At 41.9% G+C, this 20,844-nt stretch overlaps 1 protein-coding gene across 8 annotated transcripts in view; it reads left to right on the top strand.

Annotated features, from left to right (window-relative positions):
* The window catches only part of PHACTR1 (phosphatase and actin regulator 1), a 281,124-nt gene that overhangs the window by 29,445 nt on the left and 230,835 nt on the right, over positions 1-20,844 (top strand). The window contains exon 2 of one of the 8 annotated variants that reach the window (XM_033934651.1): positions 2,534-2,567. The exons of the other annotated variants lie outside the window; for them this stretch is intronic. The gene's annotated coding sequence lies outside the window, so the exon portion shown is untranslated. The remainder of the gene's footprint in view (positions 1-2,533; positions 2,568-20,844) is intronic. 8 annotated transcript variants of the gene reach the window in all.

The raw sequence follows: 20,844 nt of genomic DNA, 5'->3' as shown, positions 1-20,844 counted from the left end.
CCACAACCGGCACGGCACTGCCCTCGCCCCCTCCCGTCACAGCCCACCCACCCCCGGCACCAAAAAATTGGGAGCAGGAGGGGTGCTCAGTTACCCCTGGTCTGTCCAGGCGGTCAGGCCTGGCCCATCCACCCCAGTACCTTTAAAATAGTTGGGAGCAGGAGGGGGTGCCCAGTTCCGCCTGCTCCTTGCGACAAGGCTCCCATCTAAGGGAGCAGGAGGGGTGCCTGGTCCCTCCTGCTCCTTGCGACAAGGCTCCCATCTTCGGGAGCAGGAGGGGTGCCCGGACTCTCCTGCTCCTATGCCAATTTTTGTTTGCTCCTGCTCCCCCAGCCGCCGCTGCACAATAGCGGCCTTAGGCCCCGCCCTGGCGCATCTACTGACGCACAGGGAGGGGCCTAAGGCACTGATTGGCTGAGGCGCCTCGGACTCCTCCCTGAGTTAAGCTTTGTGAGGAACCACACGTTTATGCAGTTTTTGCTTATTTATGATCTGAAGAAGAAGAATTACCTTTGAAAGTTCATCAAACAATGCAGTGTCGAAGCATTTAATACTCCAGGCTGCGGTAGAAACCTCTACCGTGGCTTAGTAACGGGGAGGAGGGGGAAGGGTAAGTTAGTACAATAAAAAAGGTATCACCTTTATTCCTTTTGTTTTATTTCTATATATTATCTTAAAAAAGTGGACTATACATGACTACCACAGTCTTTTTTACCTTTTTGAATTAATAAATTTATTGTTTCTTAGTTGGTCCCACATCTGAGTATATGAACATTGTATAACATTGTATATATAACATTGTTTCTTGATCTGGTACATTAGCTCTCTTGTCCTGAAGCAAATATGTACAAATTGCAATTTAAAAATTCTTGTGTCACTGAGGAATGGTCAGTATGGGAAAGGCACAAAGACAAAGTGGAGGATCCCAGACAGGCAAGTACTAGGGGGACTTAGGGCTCCTTCTACTAAGGTGCGCTAGCGTTTTTAGCCCACGCACGAAATTACCGCGCGGTACGCTTCTAGAATAACGCCAGCTCAATGCTGGCGTTAAGGTCTAGTGCGCGCGGCAATTTAGCACGCACTATTCTGCGCGTTAAGGCCCTAACACACCTTAGTAAAAGGAGCCCTTAGTGTTCTGCTGCTTTTATAGGGGTTTTTCATTTAAAATCTATAAACGGACTCCTTAATCATAAGCCACAATAGAACAGAGCAATTACATTCTGAAAGAAGTGATCTTACTGTGAGCGAGCTTAAACACAGTCTCCTACTTGCAGGTTTCCAAGGAGCTCTTGGCAATGATCCTCAGTCTCTGTCAATTTGTGAGCCTCATTAGTGGCAACAGGAGTATCAAAAAAAGCCAGATTCAGGTGTTAGCTTCTCCTGGGGCTGGATTCCCAAAGACTTTTCACCCACTCAGGAAAATGACTGGATTGGACCCTTAATCATCACCTCTGCATACCAATTGTGTCTGGTACTTTTCACAAATCATCCGAGCTGCAAAATAGCTACATTTATAGGCTCTAAAGAGTTAAATATAAATCCCAGCCATCTGAAAGGAGAATACAGTAAACCTTGAATGAATTTGAAATAAAGGTTTTAATAATGATACTGTTAGTTAATGTTTTATTATGTTTGTTCTGTTGAAACATGTTTTAGTATTTTTAATATGTATGCATGTAATTTTGTAAATCACATAGTTCTTATGCGGTACAGTACTCCCCCGATATTCACGGGGGTTCCGTTCCAGGAACCCCTTCGAATCTTAAAAAAACGCGAATACGGTTTTTCGGGGGGGGGAGACTGGAGAGGGCAGCGGGAGAGGCAGGAGAGAGCAGCCGGAGCGCCAGCGAGTGAAGGAAATCACTCGCTGTATGCTCCGACCGCCTCTCCCTGTACTAAAGTCGGGCCTTACCAAGCAGCTCCTGATTGGTGTGAGGCCCGACTTTAGTACAGGAAGAGGCGGTCGGAGCATACAGCGAGTGATTTCCTTCACTCACTGGCGCTCCGGCTGCCCTCTCCTGCCTCTCCAGCTGTCCTCTCCTGGTCGGCGGTTCATGGTCAGAAAATACCATGAATGACTGGGACCGCAAATTCGCAGGGGAGCACTGTATATAAATTTTTAAATAAATAAATAAATAATTATTTCCGAAAACATGCTTGCAATCCAATACACTCGTATATCAAAGTGAATTTCCCCATAAGAAATAATGGAAACTCCCCAACCCAAAAACTTTAATACAAAATACTGTATGTACTCATTGCAAGACCTTGCTTGTTTAGAACAGTCACTATACTCCTGCAATATCAGAGAGAGAGAGAAGAACCATCGGCTCAGTTGTGATGATGTGATGTGTGTATACTGTATTGCATGACCTTGCTTGTATATCGAGTTAAAATTTTATAAAATCGCAAAACACTTGCATACCAAGTTACTTGCAATCGAAGGTTTTACTGTTTAAGCCATTTAGGGTCAGCTCCGCAGCTTTTTCTGCGCATCTTTTAACCTTTATGCTTTTTTTTTTTTTTTTGCCAGATTCCACCATTTGCAAACTTAAGCAGGCTACCGGGTATGTCATTTTCTGCAGCCTTTTCTTTCATCGTAGTAATTTCATGCAAGAACTGTCTTCAGTACTGTGCTAATTAAAGTGCTGGTGCAGTTTGGCAGGAGCAAACTTTTTCATAAGATTTAAATCTCGGACAGTAACTTGGACAGCTGGGATTTTGCTCTGCTTTTCTGCACTTTTCAAAAGACAGTGTAATCTGACAGCACCATAAGCAAATTGGGTAGAAAAGTCTCAGAAGGGAGACAGATTCAAGCATATTTTTGATTTTGCCCTGTATCTCCCCCATTTCCTGCTCCTTTAAGCTGTCAACTCAACAGGAATCTGTCACAGTTAGCTCTGTAGCACCATGAGCTTTCATTTGCAGCCATTTTACCCTAGTTTTACTCTGTAGACCTCTTCCAGTCCTCAAAACACAGTCCTTTGTGAGGGCCATAGACACAAAATGGTGATTTTGAGCCAGTCAGGGCCTTTGGCCCCTCCCACTGGATTCCACGATGCATTGGGAGGAGGAAGCCCCATCATTTACAGCACGCAGCCCTGTAGGCAGTAGAGAGTAAGCTTCCCTCCTGCCGTTTTCTCATCCGAAGGTACAGAGGGACCCAGGGATGTGGGAGGGGGGCCCAGGTATATGGTGGAGGGTGCGGAGATGTCACAGGATGACAGGGAGATGTTGACGATTTCAGGGGATGTTGGGGGTTTGGGATGACAGGGGGATGTCAGGGATTTCAGGAGGAGGGGTATAGGGCTTCGCGGCTCAGCTGATCCTGGCAGGGGGAATCCCCATCAGCTGAGCCGCCAGGAATCCCTGAAACTGGCTCAGCTGATGGGAATTCCTTCTGCCGCGATCAGACAAAGTGGGTACATCAAGAAAACTTGCTTTTGTACATTTTTCACGTGGACATTTTTATTTTTGAAAATGGGCAAAAAAATGTAGACTTCCTAAGGACCAAAACTTATACCTGATTCATTTTCAAAAGTAAAAGATAGATATTTGGCAGCTTTTGAAAATGGACATTTTTCCTACTGGGTTTGTGAACATCTTGCACAAAATGTCCAACCTCAGACTTTGAAATCTTGGGAGTGGTCGCGTTGTGGGAAACCAACTCTAACTGAGGGATTACAACCCTGATGAAACCCATGCAGGGTGAAACATGTCGGTGACAGGATCCCTTAGAATGGACCACCTAAGCTAAGCTAAGTATTAGCTTTATATTTATAAAAACTTTTATCTATGCACTGATGCACTTTTTGAAAATCATAAATATAAAAAATTAAAAAAATAGTTGGATTGACCTGGTGAGGAATTAATGTATAAATCCAACCACTATGATATGCATTTGAGTGGTTGGTGGCAGGTCTTAACATTGACCAACCTTTCATAATTTCTGTTGATACGTATTTCCCATCTAAATAGACTTTCTTGACTAAATAATTTACATCAACCTCAGACTTAGGCAGACTTTTGATTATGCCCCTCCACATATGTTAACCTGTAATCTGTCCTGAGCTCTTTGGGGGGATGGGATATACAATAAATAAATAAATATAGTGGTGAGTAATAAGTACTATGCATTTGATAGTACTAGCTCCTCTGTGATGATAGGAAATGCAGGAGTGTGCAGATTTCCTTTGGATTTAGCATTTTCCCTTCTGTTCCTTTTATATTTCCAGCTTGTTGGGACCAGGGTTGGCATCTGGTATCATTCACAGCTCTACAGAGAGTTTTCCTCCTCTTTTATTCACTCCCCCAGGACATCTAGTCATCTCACTGCTGTGATGGTCCTCAAAAACAGCAGGATAGACGCAATCGGTCTATAATTCAATACTGCCGCCATTGAATCCTGTGAATTTTAAAAATATAATTCTAATAACTATGGCCTTCTTTTACTAAGCCATGGTAAAGGTTTCTATCTACCACAGGCCAGGGCGCTAAATGCTCCCGACAGGGCTCCGACATTCATATAATTCTATGAGCGTCGCATTTAGTGCTCCAGGCCGCAGTAGAAACCTCTATCACAGCTTACTAAAAGGGAGGGGGGTGTGAGACTTAATTCAACATATCTGAAAGGAAGTAGGTGTAACACATATTACAGCAGGTAGACAAGTATCCGTAAAATGAATTAGCATACTTCTTGTAAAATTTATCAAACTTTGACTAGTCTGGCTTCTCAAACGTTGTCCAAATCTTATCTCTTGGGCACTCACATTCCCATATCAAACCACCCATATCCTCACACAAATTAACTGCACCTGAAAACTACGATCAAATGGTAATCACTTGAGAACTAAAATGATCAGTTAATTGGTCAGCTATAGGTAAAGTTTCACTGGAACGAATAACTGCTAACATCAGTTAATTTTGACACCAATCGAAAGAGCATTCTAGGATTAATAATACGGTAGTTCTAATTTGATCTGAATTTCTCAGGGCCACTTTATAATCATGCACACTTTTATGCCAAAGCGATGTTGTAGTTATGGAAGTATCCTTTCTCTATTTACGCTCTAATCTTCTACAGTGCTGTTGCAGTTGGAGAAGCTCAGAATCAAACCATTTACCAGCATGCCACGTGTGCTTTTCTCGCAATCTATATGGAGCAACCTCATCTAATATAGTTTTACTAATTGACAGCCAATTAGAAAGAAAAGAGGTCTCCTTCTCACCTAACTCATATAATAGGCACATAGAGCCTGATTCTATAAACAGTGCCTAACGGCACCTAACTTGTAGGCTTTGGTTGGCACAGTTGTCAATCAACCATGTGGTGCCATTCTATTGTAGAATCACGCCTAGTGGTGCCTAAGCGGACTTGGATGTCGCTAGGCATCCTAGTGGTAGGCACCATTACATTAGGCCAGGGTTTTTCTGGCCGAATTTACCGGCACCTAACACAGACACCCAGCGATGCCTAAGTCAACCATGCATATTCTCTGCCCCTTAACATACTTTTCAGGTAGGTGTCATTAGGTGTTGCTCAGCACATCAACGTAGGCATCGCTAGACGCCTCGTGGTATTCCATGTGCAATTTACTTTTTTTAATTAAATCGGCTTTTAAAGGTTTGGTCAGTTACCATGCCAATTAAACCAATTAAAAACAAGTTTCATGCAGAATTCAGTTAGGCATCACTAGGTGTTCTTGATTAGGGCATCTAACCTAGGAGTTGTTTATAGAATTCCCCTCGTAATGTTAGTTCCTGTATTACAGCATCCTCTGATGATAGCATTAATCAAAACAACTCAAAATATCCAACACAGATGATAGGGCAATCCCCATAGGAGCATTGGAGTGCCTCCTCCATTTATGTTGTCATTTGGTACTTCTGTGGGATCTGCTTCAGCTTGGGAGCAGGAGTAGAGAATGAACGGGGACAAATTTGTCCCTGTCCCGTCCCCATGCGTTTTGTCGCTGTCCCTGTCCCATTCCTGTAAGCTCTGCTCTGTAAAATGTTTGAGGCTTGTGCAGATGAGGATGGAGCTTGCAGGAATGGGGCAGGGACATGAAAATAATAATAATAATTTATTTCTTATATACCGCTATACCGTGAAGTTCGAAGCGGTTTACAATAAAGATACATGGGTCGGGACATGAAAATGAATTCCCATGGGGATGGGGGAAAATTTGTTCCTGTGTCATTCTCTAAGCAGGGGTACAGGTGCCACGATCGCATTTGCTGAATTCGAATCTGCAGAGTCTGCTGCTTTTCCAGGAAGGAGCCCAGGGATCAAATCAAAGCTTGCTTAGCGCAGTGGAAAAGACGGGAGAGGAAGAGGGCCAGCGAGTAAGTAGTGGGAGCGATGACCCAGTAGGCAGGGGTAATTGGGTAGGCTGGATGTACCATGAGGTCCTACAACTCCAACAGCATCAGTGTTTTCTTTATTATTCTGTGAATTGTAATGTAATGTAATTTATTTCTTATATACCGCTACATCCGTTAGGTTCTAAGCGGTTTACAGAAAATATACATTAAGATTAGAAATAAGAAAGGTACTTGAAAATTTCCCTTACTGTCCCGAAGGCTCACAATCTAACTAAAGTACCTGGAGGGTAATAGAGAAGTGGAAAGTAGAGTTAGAGGAAAAATAAAAATAAAATAAACATTTTAACAAGACAGCATTGATCTAAATACTTTGGAAGGTAGAAGAGAGGAGAGAAAGGAATAGAAGCAGAAGGGGGAGCCGTTGAACAGTAGAATTCTGGAGAAATTTAAATGATAGAAATAGAACAAAACAAAGACAAAAGGCAAAACAATAGATAAGATTAAAGATAAATCATAAGCTGGAAAGAAAAATAAAATAAAACTTTGTCTTCAATCCACGGTTTCAGCGTCAGTGATGAAGTGGAGCAAGTAAGTTTAGGAGGAGCGATTGACGTTTCCAGAAAGGATTTTAGCAGTGATAGCAGCTCAGACCTTGCTTTGCCGATGAAAAGACTGCATGCAGTGATTTCATCTGCTACTGTACAGACGGTACTGGTTCAGTTTTTTTCATACTAAGATACCGGAACAAACTGTTTCACAATTAGGGCTCCTTTTACTAAGGTGCGCTAGCGTTTTTAGCACATGCAGGAAACCACCGCACGCTACGTTTCTAGAGCTTAATTTCCTTTTATTATATATTAGTTTTTGATCCTTGACTCCCACAAGGAGGTTTATTAAGTTTTTCTCTCCTTCACAGGTGGACTATATTTAAGAGATTTTCCTCTTTTTCTTTTTGTGTTATATTCATTTGTTTAATAATGAATTGAAAAGATGTATTCAATATTTCTTGTACAATTTTGTATGTAATTATTTGAAAATATAAATAAAAAAAAAAAAAAGAACTAACACCAGCTCAATGCTATTCCACGCGTTAAAGCCCTAGCACACCTTAGTAAAAGGAGCATTTAGAGTTTCTAGTTCTGTGTGGCCTATTTTTTAAGCTGTAGGTTTATTTCATGTGGTGGGGGGAGGGGGAGAGGGAGAGGCTGGCATCAGTTGGAAATATTCTATATATATAATTTTGGGGGGGTTAGTTTTATATCCTGTCCTTCCAGAAGAGCTCAGAACAGATTGCAAGTTTACATACATAATAAAGTGCATTTATACAAAGTGCTGGCAGACATGGCATGGCAGGACATTGACAAAGATGGCAAAAAACATAGTTAACAAAGCATGGTAAAACATAATGGGGTCCTTTTACTACGGCACGCTAGCTGTTTTAGCGCACGCTAAACGCGAGCGCGTCCATAGACTATAAAGGACACGTTAGCGTTTAGCGCATGCTAAAACGGCTAGCGTGCCTTAGTCGAAGGACCTCAATATGACAAACATGGCATGGTGAGCAAAATATGGCAAAACATTGCATGGCAAACATAGTACTACAGAGCATGGTTAACCTGACATGGCAAAATAGTAGGCAAATGCAGCATGACAAAATATAGCATGATAGACATGGAACAGCAAACACAGTGTGACAAACATAGCATGAGAAATTGTAGTATGGTAAATGGTGACAGTATGGCAAAGTGTGGCAAAACATTGTAGGAGAAAACGTGGCATGGCTTGGTCAGACAAAGCACGATGGGACCATGCATAGCAGTGAAGGCTATACATTATGCCACCGGGGGGTGGTGGGGGAGAGAAGACTTGGTATGGTAATAATAATAAAAATACAGTCAAACCTCGGTTTGCGAGTGTTTTGCAAGACGAACAAAACATTTCCAAAATTGGCGCCTCGGAAACCGAGTTTGACTCGATTTACGAGCGCCACCCCCCATGATCTGGCATCCCCCCCCCAGCGAAACGGCATCCCTCCCTCCCCCCCCCCCCAATCCTGCATACTTCTGGAACAAATTATGCTCGTAAACCATGGTTCCACTGTAATAACTTTATTCTTCTATACTGCCATAGTCAGGTGACTTCTAGGCGGTTCACACTGAAGAGAGCTGGACAATCAGCGAATTACAAAATACAAATGGTGAAAGTACAACATATTACACAAGTAATAGATAGAAGGAGAATATAAGTTTAGTGTGGCTTTTCTTTAGGAGATAAATCTGTCAAACAGTACAGTTTTTATTTTTTTCTGAAAGGCGCCATAGTTCAGCCTGGTTCCATTGATGTAGTTGCCTAACCAAGACTGCTGTTTGCTTGCTTGAAGCATGAAAGACCTATCCAAGAAGGACTTGTATTTGCAACCGGTGATCCTTGGGTATGCAAATAGGTTACAGTTTCTGGTTGTCCGTGAGGGGCTGTATAGTACAAAATGAGGTAGAAGATAGGAAGGAGCTAGTCCCCAGGCCTGTTTGAAACAGATACTAGCAAACTTAAACATTATTTGTGCCTCCATTGGCAACTAGTGCAACAGTCTGTAGTAGGGACTAATATGGTCACTTTTTTTCAGTCCATATATCAAGCGAACTGCCGTGTTCTGTACCATTCTTAATTTTCTCACTGTTTTCTTAGGGATACCCAGATAAACGATATTGCAGTCTAGTACTGAAAGGACCAAAGACTGCACCAATAATCTAAAAGATAAAGGGTCAAAGTATTTTTTAATGGTCCTTAATTTCCTCAGTGCACAAAAGCACTTCTTCACCACTATGTTCGTATGGTCAACCATAGTCAAGTGTGTGTCTAGTGTGACTCCCAGTATTTTTATAGTTTTAGAAATTGGGTATTCGTGACCATTTAGATAGGACATTATATGATGGACAATACAATGTGTGACAGTACATGATGTGGTAAGATGAAGCACATCAGTGTTTGAGACTTGAGACAGTGGAGGGTCGGTGCCCTTTCTCAGAAGGTAGATTGGGTTGATGTGCTCTTATAGAGGGTGAGGGGAAGAGGTGAGTTTTTATTGCCATCCTAAAGTTCAGTAGATCTTCTAATGATCTTATGTGGGTAGGTAGTTTGTTCCAGAGACACAATAGGTTCTCAAGGTGGAGGGCATGTCCTGAGAGGGTGTGTAATCGCTTTTCTTTTTGCAAGCGAAGTGGTTGATTTGGGGTGTAGGACAGAAGTTTGGAGGTCATATAAGCCGGTACCATGTCATGGAAGAGTTTGTAGGCTATTACTAGACCTTTGAATATATATCATTTGTTGATCGATAGCAAGTAGGCAGTGCACAGCACTAGGGTGGTTGGGTCTCGTATGTGAAGATTGTTTAGAAGTCAGTTGGCAGCATTATGTACTCATTGTTGTCGATGGAGGTTTTTGTAGTGAGCACATTTAGGAGTGCACTGCAAAGGACGAAGGTGTAGATTAGTTAAGAGAAGTCTGGGTCCGAGAACCATTGTCTGATTTTCCATAGTTGCCGGAGGTAGTGGAATGAGGTGGATACTAATTGGGAGATATGGTCAGAGAGCGAAAGGTTGCTGTCAAGGATCACCCCTAGGCTGCGTACTTTGTCTTTGGACATCAGGGTGGCAGATTCCCAAGAGATTGATGGGCGGGTGAGTTTGGGGTCACCTCTCCATATCCAGAGGAGTTCGGTTTTCACCACGTTTAGTTGTAGCTTGTTTTGGGTCATCCAGCTTTTTATTTTTGAGAGACAGTTGGGTAGTTTGGAGATTTGAGCATCTCGGTTTGAACGTAGTGGTAGGTACAGTTGTATGTGTCATTGGCAAAAGGTTGTTCAAATCTGGGCAGCAAAAATTGGGTGCACATCCCAATCGGTAGCCAAAATTAGTTAATGGGCTCCAATGATTTCATTATTGGACCTAACAAGCATGTAATTGGTACAAATTATGATTTGATGCCGATATGGCTACAGGCTATTCTGTAGCAATGGGTGCCTAAATTGGATTACACACAACTCAAAAGGGGTCATGGCCATGGGAAGAGCATGACCAGGTCAGGAGCATTCACAAAAGATGTGCGCAGTATTACAGAATAGTGGGGATCTGCGCCCAATTTGTGCACCAAGATTTGCACCAGGTTTCATCTGGCATAAGTCCTTGGGCTCAAAATGAAGTACAAATTTGGTGTCAACTACCTATAAAGAGTGCTCATTACAGAAGAGCACCGGGTGCTGAATTTTCAGCACCATTTATAGAACCTGGCCCATAGAGTCTTGCATTTGTACATTTCGTGTGCTGTTTTCCTAATTTATTTCCTTATATCAAAGTAAAGTTTGAGGTGAGTTACAATTAAAATACAACAATCCATGACAAATTCTTCAACAAACTCGAACCACCCGAGTAACCTCCCAATAGGACCGTCATTAATCAGTATGAACTTGTGGCATTTTGGGCCTGATTCTATAAACGGCACTGGACTGCCGCCTAACTCCTAGGCACCATTCAGCACAGTTGTCAATCAACCGGTAAGCATCATTTATAGAATCGCACCTAGCGATGCCTAGCTAGACATAAGCACCAGTAGGCATCACGATGGTAGGCGCTGGTATATTAAGTACACTGCTGAGGTAACACATTCAAGCCCCTCAAGGTGCCTCCACCCCCGTGGGGTCCTCAGGATCCCCACAGACCTAGTAGGGAACCCCATAGGATCCCTGCGGGTTCTGCGGGATTCCCGTCGGCCCCTCTAGTTGGAAACCACTGACCTAGGGAGACATATTTTAAAGGTACCAAATATTCAGCTGATTCAAGGACAATGGCTGCCTTAGGCAAACTTTTAGCTTTACTCCCTCCCTAATTAACTTTAAGGTCCTTAACCAACAGGCCCTCTCCTACCCTGTGATTGTGATAATTAACCTCAATAATCTTGATTACACAAAATCCTATAAAAATGCACGTTAAAGTATGTGCTGATGGTTCTTTCTGTTCGTGGGATTCTCAGGAGCTATTGCAGGATCTCAAAGTCCCCTCCTTGAGGGCCGCAATCCAGTCGGGTTTTCAGGATTTCCCCAATGAATAGGCATTGAAAGCAGTGCATGCGCATAGTTCTCATGCATATTCACTGGGGAAATCCTGAAAACCCGACTGGATTGCAGCCCTCAAGGAGGGTACTTTGAGACCCCTGAGCTATTGCTTTGCTTTGACTGCAGCTGCACTTTGCTGCCTCTGAGAAGCTACTGCCTCAGGGGTAGGCAATTCCAGTCCTCGAGAGCGGGAGCCAGCTCAGGTGTTCAGGATATCCACAATAAATATGCATGAGATAGATTTGCATCTCAAGGAGGCAGTGCATGCAAATCCATCTCATACATATTCACGGTGGATATCCTGAAAACCTGACCTGGCCCCGGCTCTCGACTGGAATTGCCTACCCCTGCCCTAGATGATTGCCTTGTCTTGCTCAGCGGTTGGGCTGAACCTGCATACAGTGGTGCCTCACACAACGAACGCCTCGCACAGCGAACGCTGCACACAACGAACTTCATGTCTTGATTCATACAACGAACTTCGTTTCACACAACGAAGTCGCCCGAGCTGCCGATGTATTGCATCCTTCCGCGCAGGCACTGCAAGCAGTCGTTAGTCACTGCGCTTAACTGCCCTCTCTCACAGCCCTTCGCCTGGCTCCCTGTGCAGTGGCGGACCGTCGGCTCGCCTCCTTTTATGGAGGGGCCCGGCACCTACTGCTGATGCGTTGGGGGGGGCGGAGCTACACTTGCCGCTTCCCCGATGCTAGGAAAAAAAAAAAAAAAAGAAAAGTTAAGTCCCAGTTTTTGCCGCTGAGACTCTGCCCTCTCTCACTGTATACAGTCGTCCTTTTAAGATAAACTCAATATTTTTTATATATCATGGCTTCTAAAAAAAGCAGGAAGGTGATTTCTGTTGAAATGAAACGGGAAATAATTAGAAGGAGTGAATGTGGGGTAAAATAGTGTGACCTCGTCAAAGAGTTTGGCCTCAGCAAGACCACCATTTTCACCATTTTGACAAATTTATCTTTTTTTATGTCATCTTAGCATATTTTATGCTGCAGAACGAATAATTTTTTTTAACATGTATTGTTATGGGAAAACGCGTTTCACATAACGAACTTTTCGCATAACAAACTTGCTCCTGGAACGAATTAAGTTCGTTGTGTGAGGCACCACTGTATAGCCAAATTAAAGAGTCTTCTTCTCACACTTGCTTTAGGATCATATGCATGTGCCACTTGAAAGGGAAATCTTGGGTCAACCATTTTGGATAAATTGGCTCTTTGCTGTAAAAAGGTTGTTGATCTCTGGCCTAGACCCTGCATCGCTGATGACGGCTCCTCTATTCACACCCATAGCCAGTGTAGCTATCTGTGGCTATTCAAGAAACAGAACAGGAGCACTCCTATCATTTAAAGTAGTGACATCCCTCATGCTAACAGCAAAATTACCTCCTCCCCCCTTTACAAAACCATAGCGCAGTTTTTAGTGCTGACTGCAGCAGTAACAGCTCCGACGTTCATAGGAATTCTATAAGCATCAGAGTTGCTACTGCCACGTCCAGCGCTATAAACCGCGCTATGGTTTTATAAAAGGAGGGGTTAAGTTGGTATGGTAGCCGTGTTAGTCCACTTTTAAAGGTAACAAAAAGAAGTAAAATGAAACAATTTTTCTGATGAAGAATGAATTTTTTTTTTGAAAGCTGGTCAGAAATGCATTGTTAGTCTAATAAAAATTTTATCTTCTTTTTTTTTGTTTGGTTTTATTTCTATTTATACCAGCAAAATAAAAAAAAAGCATTGGTCCTGGAGCCTTCTCATTGTATAAAATAAACCCCACTTTCACTTTACTTTTCAGAAGCCATCCTACACTTACAACTCCCTCCTCCCCGCCAGTGCTTCAGGCTTATCTGTTCACTGGCTATTATCAAAACTGTATTGTGGTTTTTCAATCCCCAAATTCCTCCAGTCTAGAGAATGACACAGGGAAGTCAATTTCCCCGTGAGTTTTGTCCCTGTCCCTGCCCCATTCCTGTAAGCTCTGCCTTAACCGCACAAGCCTTGAACACTTATGATTTTAAAGTGGATGAGGACGGAGCTTGCAGGGACAGGAAAAGAACTCGTGGGGACGGAACGGGAAAATGAGTTCCCCTGAGGACGGGGAAAAATTTGTCCCCCCGTGTCATTCTCTACTCCAGTCCTTTTGCTTGCTATGAAGCTGCCCTGCACTAATGCCTCTTCACTAGTTACACACTGGACCTGGTGCTGTTATCCATTATTTTGTTGTTAAGAGTGCTGGATCAGGAAGCCCTTTGGGCTGCTGGTTTTCCATCCACTTTTTTTTTTTTTTTGAAAAAGAACCCAAAAGGAAAAGATGAATTACAGAGACCACAAAAATCTCTCCCTTCCACGTATGATTAGGCAGCAGTGGAACACTAGATACAAAAGTTGCAAATAAATATAATTAGTGATGGGGGAGGGCCCTCAGTTTTCACAATTTGAGTCAAAAGGAAGAAAAAAGCCCCAAGAGCAGAGTTGTCACTCTATGAACCCAAAAGGGTAAATATGTGAAACATCCCCCGTCCCGTATAATGTGAATAAATGTGAAAAATTGCTACATAAAAATGCACAATGAAAATTAGTAATGTTACACTGCTGACCAATCAAAAACAGCATCCAAAATGAAGTATCACTGATAAAACACAGTGCATGGAAAATGAAGCACAAGCAGGACTGTGCAGCCACCTAAGCACCTTTTGCTAATGGAGACTTGCTGTGTTTAGTTCCTCTCCAACACAGCAAAGCTCATCCTCCTACGCAGAGTGCATTTTTCAAGCCCTAAACAGCAAGAAAAGCTATTTTTGCTAGACTGTGGGTGTGATTAACTGGCTAGATGAACATCAAGTGAGAAAATCCCACAAGATTTATGGTTACCTGCTGGTCTCCAGTTCTAGCTGGGGTAGGGGAGAGAGGGAGGCACCTGTGTATTAAAGGACACTAAAACTGTCTTACAAAGATTTTCATGCATGCAGTAGCAACTAAAAGAGGTAAGGCCTTTAATACACTTAGCAAGTTTTTGCAATAATGCATCTGCATTAATGCAACAATGTACGGTAATTACATCTCTGGAAGGTGTAGCTAATTTATTGCATAAATGGCATTAATTATAGAGAAGATCAATATCACTTAGGCTATCATTCCAAGGGAGGTTTTAGTTCCACATTATAACAATATCTTCCCCGCATGGTGTAGCTTCTCTCCCCTCCAACTCCTCACAAGTCTCTGCCCCTCTCATCTCTCCCCTGCCCCTCTCCCAACCGATAGCCAAGATTCTTTTCCCTCTCCAAGCCCTGACCCTTTAATCTCCCTCCCAATCCCACGATTCCCCCTCCTCCCCAGGACTGCGTGGGTACCTGGTGGTCAAGCAGGGGTCTTTGTGGCAGGAGTGCGGCCCTCTTGCTCCTGGCTCCTCATGGCTGCCGTGACATTTCACGGCAGTTTGCAGTACTACAAGAAATGCTGCGAGCAACTGCAAGAGGAGGCAGGAGCGAGAGGGCTGCGCTCCTGCCACAAAAATCCCCGCTGGACCACCAGATACCTCGGTAGGCCCAAGGGGGGGGGGGGGATCATAGTGGTAGGAAGAAGATTAAAGGGTTGGGGCCTGGAGAGCCACAGCCACATGCAAGAAGAACCACAGGTGGCTGACCCCTGGTCTAGGCAGATGGGCAACAAATGATTTGTGTGGGAACAGGGAGACAGTGCAATGGAAAGGACTCAACCATGCTGCAGGGGGGGGGGGGGAGGAGTGATGTACTGTCACAAGGGGGAAAGGAGGAAGGGATTTTGGGGATTAGATATTTCCTGAGGCAAAGGAGGTTTAAGTGAAAAGGAGTCAGTGAGAGGTTTGTAATCTTCAAAGTGGTTCAGATTTTCCTTTCCTGTTGGAATGCCATAAATGCAAGACAGCGAATGACTGATGTTCTTTGCATAATAATATAGACATATAACTCCTATATTCCAGAATCCTACTCGTCATCGAAAACTAAGTTCCCTCCCAGCACAGCATAGTGGCCAGTTTGGGTGGTGTTCAGCTAGTATTTTTCCAAATAACAGCTACACTGTAGCTGGACACACAGGACAAGGAGCTTCTTTGATTGCCCTCTGAAGTGCTAAATCAAACATTAAAGCAGATTTTCTTTACCTAAACCTTAGTCTTCGTTAGCATACCATGCCCCCAGCACAACTATGACCCTTTGCTCTGCTTTCTGCAAAACGTTTGGCCAGCCCAAAATGTTCAGCCCCACTGATGCTGTTAACTCTGAAATAAACCACACAGACTGCTTTGAATATAAACAAGTAACAAAATCATATTCGTTAAATGTTTTTACCTATTCTCTTCAGAATGTAGACATAGGTGAAAATCGGAATAGGAATGTAATCTCTGCAGACCAGACTCAAACATATCGACACCTCAGTAGTTTGCCAGTTAGTCTGCTAAATCAGCTAGTCATACAGAACAAACCTCTGAGGTGTAGCCATGTCTGAACTTGGAATTAAAGCTAATAACCTGCCAAGCAAAGCTTATTCTTTTGTTCCCCATAAGGAGTTTTCTTTCCTTAATTTTAATTGATATCACTTTAGTTATGTATTGCACATATGACAGGACCTTACAGCAACCTACCTTGGACAGATGCTCAGAGTAAAGGAGTAGAAACTAAGCCTGGTGAAGAAACCCCATGATGAGAGAATCAATAACCAAAGGTAGAACTGAACAAGGGTAGTTTTTATGTAGAATTCCAAGTATGTACAGGGAACCTGAAATGACACCATGTTTTAGTGAAAATATGCCTGCTTCAGGGGGGGTCAAACCATTCTATAGGAAAACATTAAATTGAAAAATAATTACATATCAAAATGTATAAAAACATAGGAACAATTATAAAATAAATTTAAAAAATCAAGTGAACTTGATAAAGTAGAACTGCTAAAATATATAAAATATAAAGGCACAAAATAAGTATATTCACAATTGATTAGAGGCGCCTTTTACAAAGGTGCGCTAGCGGTTTTAGCATATGCTAAAATGCCGCAGGTGGTAATTTTTCAGCTAGCGCGCACTAATCTTGTGCGTGCGCTAAAAACGCTAGCATACCTTAGTAAAAGGAGCCCTAGATGCTCAGTTGGTTACATACACAAAATGGTCACACAAAGGATGAAGGTATAAAAAGATATATGTTCTCCACGAGACCCAAATAAAACTAAAGTATATAGATTACCACAGTAATAAATTAATATGAATATGATATATTATGATTATATAAAACTATGAAAGTGTGACAAATGAAAGACTAACCTGTACCAAGTTACGTGGAAAACAACAAAAATAAAATATTTGTGGATAATATAAAGCCTTTAAATAAAAACACTGGGAAAAAATGAAACAAAATAAAAAATGCAGTTTTATACAATGCATGTACTGTCAATAGAGTGAGAGCCAAGTGATAAATTAAACCAGGGACTAAGAGAATATGCATCAATTAAAACAAAACCTCTCTATACGAGTATAAAAAGCCCCATAAAATTGCAATCATAAATAAATGTGAAACCTGAGAATATCTTACAAAGAGAAACAGAAAGAAAATGAAATGTTTGAAAAACATAATATTCTGCTAGCATCTCGAAAACTTTGGACTCTTTTTACAAAGGTGCGTTAGAGCCTTAACGCATGGAATAGCGCGTGCTAAAATGATGCACGCGCTAGCCGCTACCGCCTTCTCTTGAGCAGGTGGTAGTTTCATGCACTAAAAATGCTAACGCACCTTTGTAAAAGGAGCCCTATATCTGTCTGGCAAAGAAACCCAAGGATTGTATGTGAGCATAGTATACATGATCCACTGCAAAGAAATGGTGTCATTCCATATCAAGTGGTCCAGAGCTCCCCACTCAACCATCTCAGAAATTGATTTAAAACGTTTTCAGGGTTGTTCCAAAGTTTTGGGGCATGATCTTGTTATAAAAATTATTATTATTAATCTCCACCAATAAAATACATCACTCTCATTGAGAGGAATATATTTAATAAAGAAATATTAATTGAGGGGGGGGAGTTAGCTCGCTTGATTAAACAGCTCTGTAATTTCAATTAAATATATAATATGAATACTTATTCAAGAACTAAGACTCAGAACATTTATAAGCAAACTGAAAATTTAATCAAGCAGGTATAAAATTACAATCAAGCCGGTAGAAGCAGTTTACAGATAGAATCTTTAAGCAAAGAATTAATACACATACACAGACAAAATTTCTCTCTAAGATTGAATGATTACATTTACTCACATAGAAACATAGAAGATGACGGCAGAAAAGAGCTACAGCCCATCAAGTCTGCCCACTCTGCTTACCCACCCCCTGTCTATGCCCTAATGACCCAATTTCCTTATCTTGACCCTCGTAGGGATCCCACATGGGTATCCCATTTATTCTTAAAGTCTGGCACGCTGTCTGCCTCGATCACCTGCACTGAAAGCTTGTTCCAATGATCAACCACTCTCTCTGTGAAGAAATACTTTGCTGGCTGAAAAGTCCTTAGAAGGCTGCAGGATAGGCCCGAAAAAGCACATGTTTAGAAATTTGCAGAGGTTGCAGCTGGTCTGAAGGAAGATGTAAATTGAGCAAATCCCACATGGTATCCATGCTTTATAGATGTGGAGAGGATTCCCAGGATGCATAAAAACTCAGGGGCAATCTCTATCTCACATCCAATCATATAGCAGTGCATCACAGAGCAGGGCAGTCTTTATCTCGGTGAGGTCATGATGCATCACAGAGCAGGGCAGTCTTTATTTCGGTGAGGTCATGATGAGATTTACTCCAGCCATGCTTTTGTGTATTCACCTTAGTTGTATCTATCTGGCCATGTCTTTTGTCCTTTTACTTAACACTGAAGGCAAACTGGCTCAGTCCTTTTTCTGGCACACCCAGCCATGCCCCTGCAATAGGTGCCTTCTAGCACAGCACCTGGACAAGATGGCTGGGGGGAGGGCTGGACTCCAAACTTTTCAGAATCCCGGTTAGAAATCATTTTTACGTTAAGTCCATCATTTCAAGCAAACTTAAATATACTAATTGGGAATAAAACACACAGTCTACAACGGATGCAATTACTATATACAAAATACTTAAACCTTGAAAGAAAGGGGGGAGTGAAAAGAGAGACCACTTGGTGTATGGAGTGTGACACGCAGCACAAAGAGAGATCACTCTGTGTATGGAGTGTAGTAACATGTAATATCATGCTACAATCTCAGCTAGATCCAGAGTTAGGGGTCCCTTTATTTGGGCCACTATTCTGTAGCCATGGAAGATGTCGACTGGTAACCCTCCTTGAAATTTGATGAGTTGACGTGGAATTACCCAGTGTGGAGAAGGATGCTACCTCAGTGAAAAAAAAAAGCCAGACAATAAAATTTCTCCAGATATAAACCCCGGGATTCTATATATGGTGCCTAAAATTGTTCACTCTTAATTTGAGCATGCTGCCAAGGGATGCACACAAATTAAGTGGTTAATGAGCTCTTGACCATCAATAATTGGGTGTCAACAACCAATTATCTGGCTGCACACAATTCTATAAAGCAAGGTGCCTAACTCAGCACGTGTCCCAAAAGAGGGCATGGTCATGGGAGGGAAATGGGAGTGTCAGGGGTGTTCCAATGGGTTACGCGCATAGTTACAAAATATGGCCTCAGTGCGCCTAACTTGGGACCACCATTTATCCCAGGTTTCAGCAGGCATAAGTCTGGCACCCAAAATTCGGTGTAGGAACCAGCACAATATGTAATTCTATTAAGGGTGCCTGCCCGTGATAGAATAGCACTTAACGCTGATTTATTTCAGTCCTGATTTATCAGCACCATTTATAGAATTACCTCAAAATCACATATTATAAAGCAGAGTTGTGACACCATAGCAGATGCAGTTTTCTCAAAGAAAGATTGCTTCGTTAATGATTTCACAGTCAGGGTACCTAAAGGGAATTTTAGGAATACACCATACCAATATATGCTCAGGAGTCAGATAATTATCATCTTCTTTTAGAACATTGCAAAACTCTGACAACTAATGAAATTAGAATATTCAAGTAATGTAAAATAGGAGGAAGACCTCAGAGACCCAATGGAACGATATTGTATATCAACCTGTCCATATATTAGGGCCAGATTCTCATTCATTGGTCTAAACTTAATTAGTTTTTTTATTTTTATCTTGGAATTGGAATCGACTGCTCCCGCAAATCAGATCTCTTGAAGGACTCCTAACTTTAGGAAAGCAATAAAAACATACCTCTTCACCTATCTCCCCTGCCCTTGACCAATGGATTACAAAGAAATGTGCATTGGTACAAGATCCCCGGTATGTGTCACGTTAGGATAAAAACTTATATTTAAAAATATCTTGCACTGTAACTATGGCGTGTTTAGCCTGTAAACTGTGGGCTCCTTTTACTAAGGTGCGCTAGCGTTTTTTAGTGCATGCAGGATATTATCGCGCGCTACACGATAAGAACGAACGCCAGATCAATGCTAGCGTTAAGGTCTAGCGTGTGCGGCAATTCAGCGCGCGCTATTCCGCGCATTAATGCCCTAACGCACCTTAGTAAAAGGAGCCCTATATATTAGGTATATTGGTATTAGACCCCTAGTATATGTCAAGCTCGTAGGATAAAAACATGTAAATTTGTCACATCAAAACGTAACTGTAATATCTATGTTTAACAGTAACTCATTCCGAGCTCTTTGGGGAAAACGTGATAGAAAACTAATTAAATAAATAAATAAAATGAGGCAGTGATGGATCTGACAGTATCCCAAGGAATTTTATGTGCAGTACTTAAATTAATCATCTCTATTAACTAGACCTGAAGCAATTTACAACAAGAAAGTAGCCATCACTAATACACAAACTCACACCCATTTAAACAAAACAGAGAAATTTACAACTCTCTCACCCTGTCAAAACCTCAAAGACTGATGAATACTACTAAAGCTATGCTATTCTCCCTCCAATCCAGTATATGCCTGTCTAAATAGCCAAGTTTTTACAACCTTTCTGAAATTCATATCATCTGTTCAGCTGCAAATCTCTATTGGCAGTGGGTTATTCAAACAAATTAAAATGTTTTATAGCCATCTTCTAACCTGTATCATTGAATTACTTTATCCTGTGTTTTTGGCAGGTCCATGCTTGGCATGTTTAGACCTTTGCTTCAGATTCGTACAACAGAAACAGCTTAATCATCCAGGAATATTGGAGTCATCTCAATTGCTGTGATTGGACACAGTTGAGCTTTATTCAACTTATTAGAAGCCTTGATTTTTGGTATCATGTGTATTTTAGATTTGTTGTGTGACAGGTGTGAAGATTTAAGCAAACAAGACTTTTTTGCTTTCTTATTTTTAATTACAT

This window comes from Geotrypetes seraphini, chromosome 2 (assembly GCF_902459505.1).
Source record: "Geotrypetes seraphini chromosome 2, aGeoSer1.1, whole genome shotgun sequence".
NCBI lineage: Eukaryota > Metazoa > Chordata > Amphibia > Gymnophiona > Dermophiidae > Geotrypetes > Geotrypetes seraphini.
The sequence above is the reverse complement of the archived record's forward strand: the minus strand, read 5'-3'. Positions and strand labels throughout refer to the sequence as shown.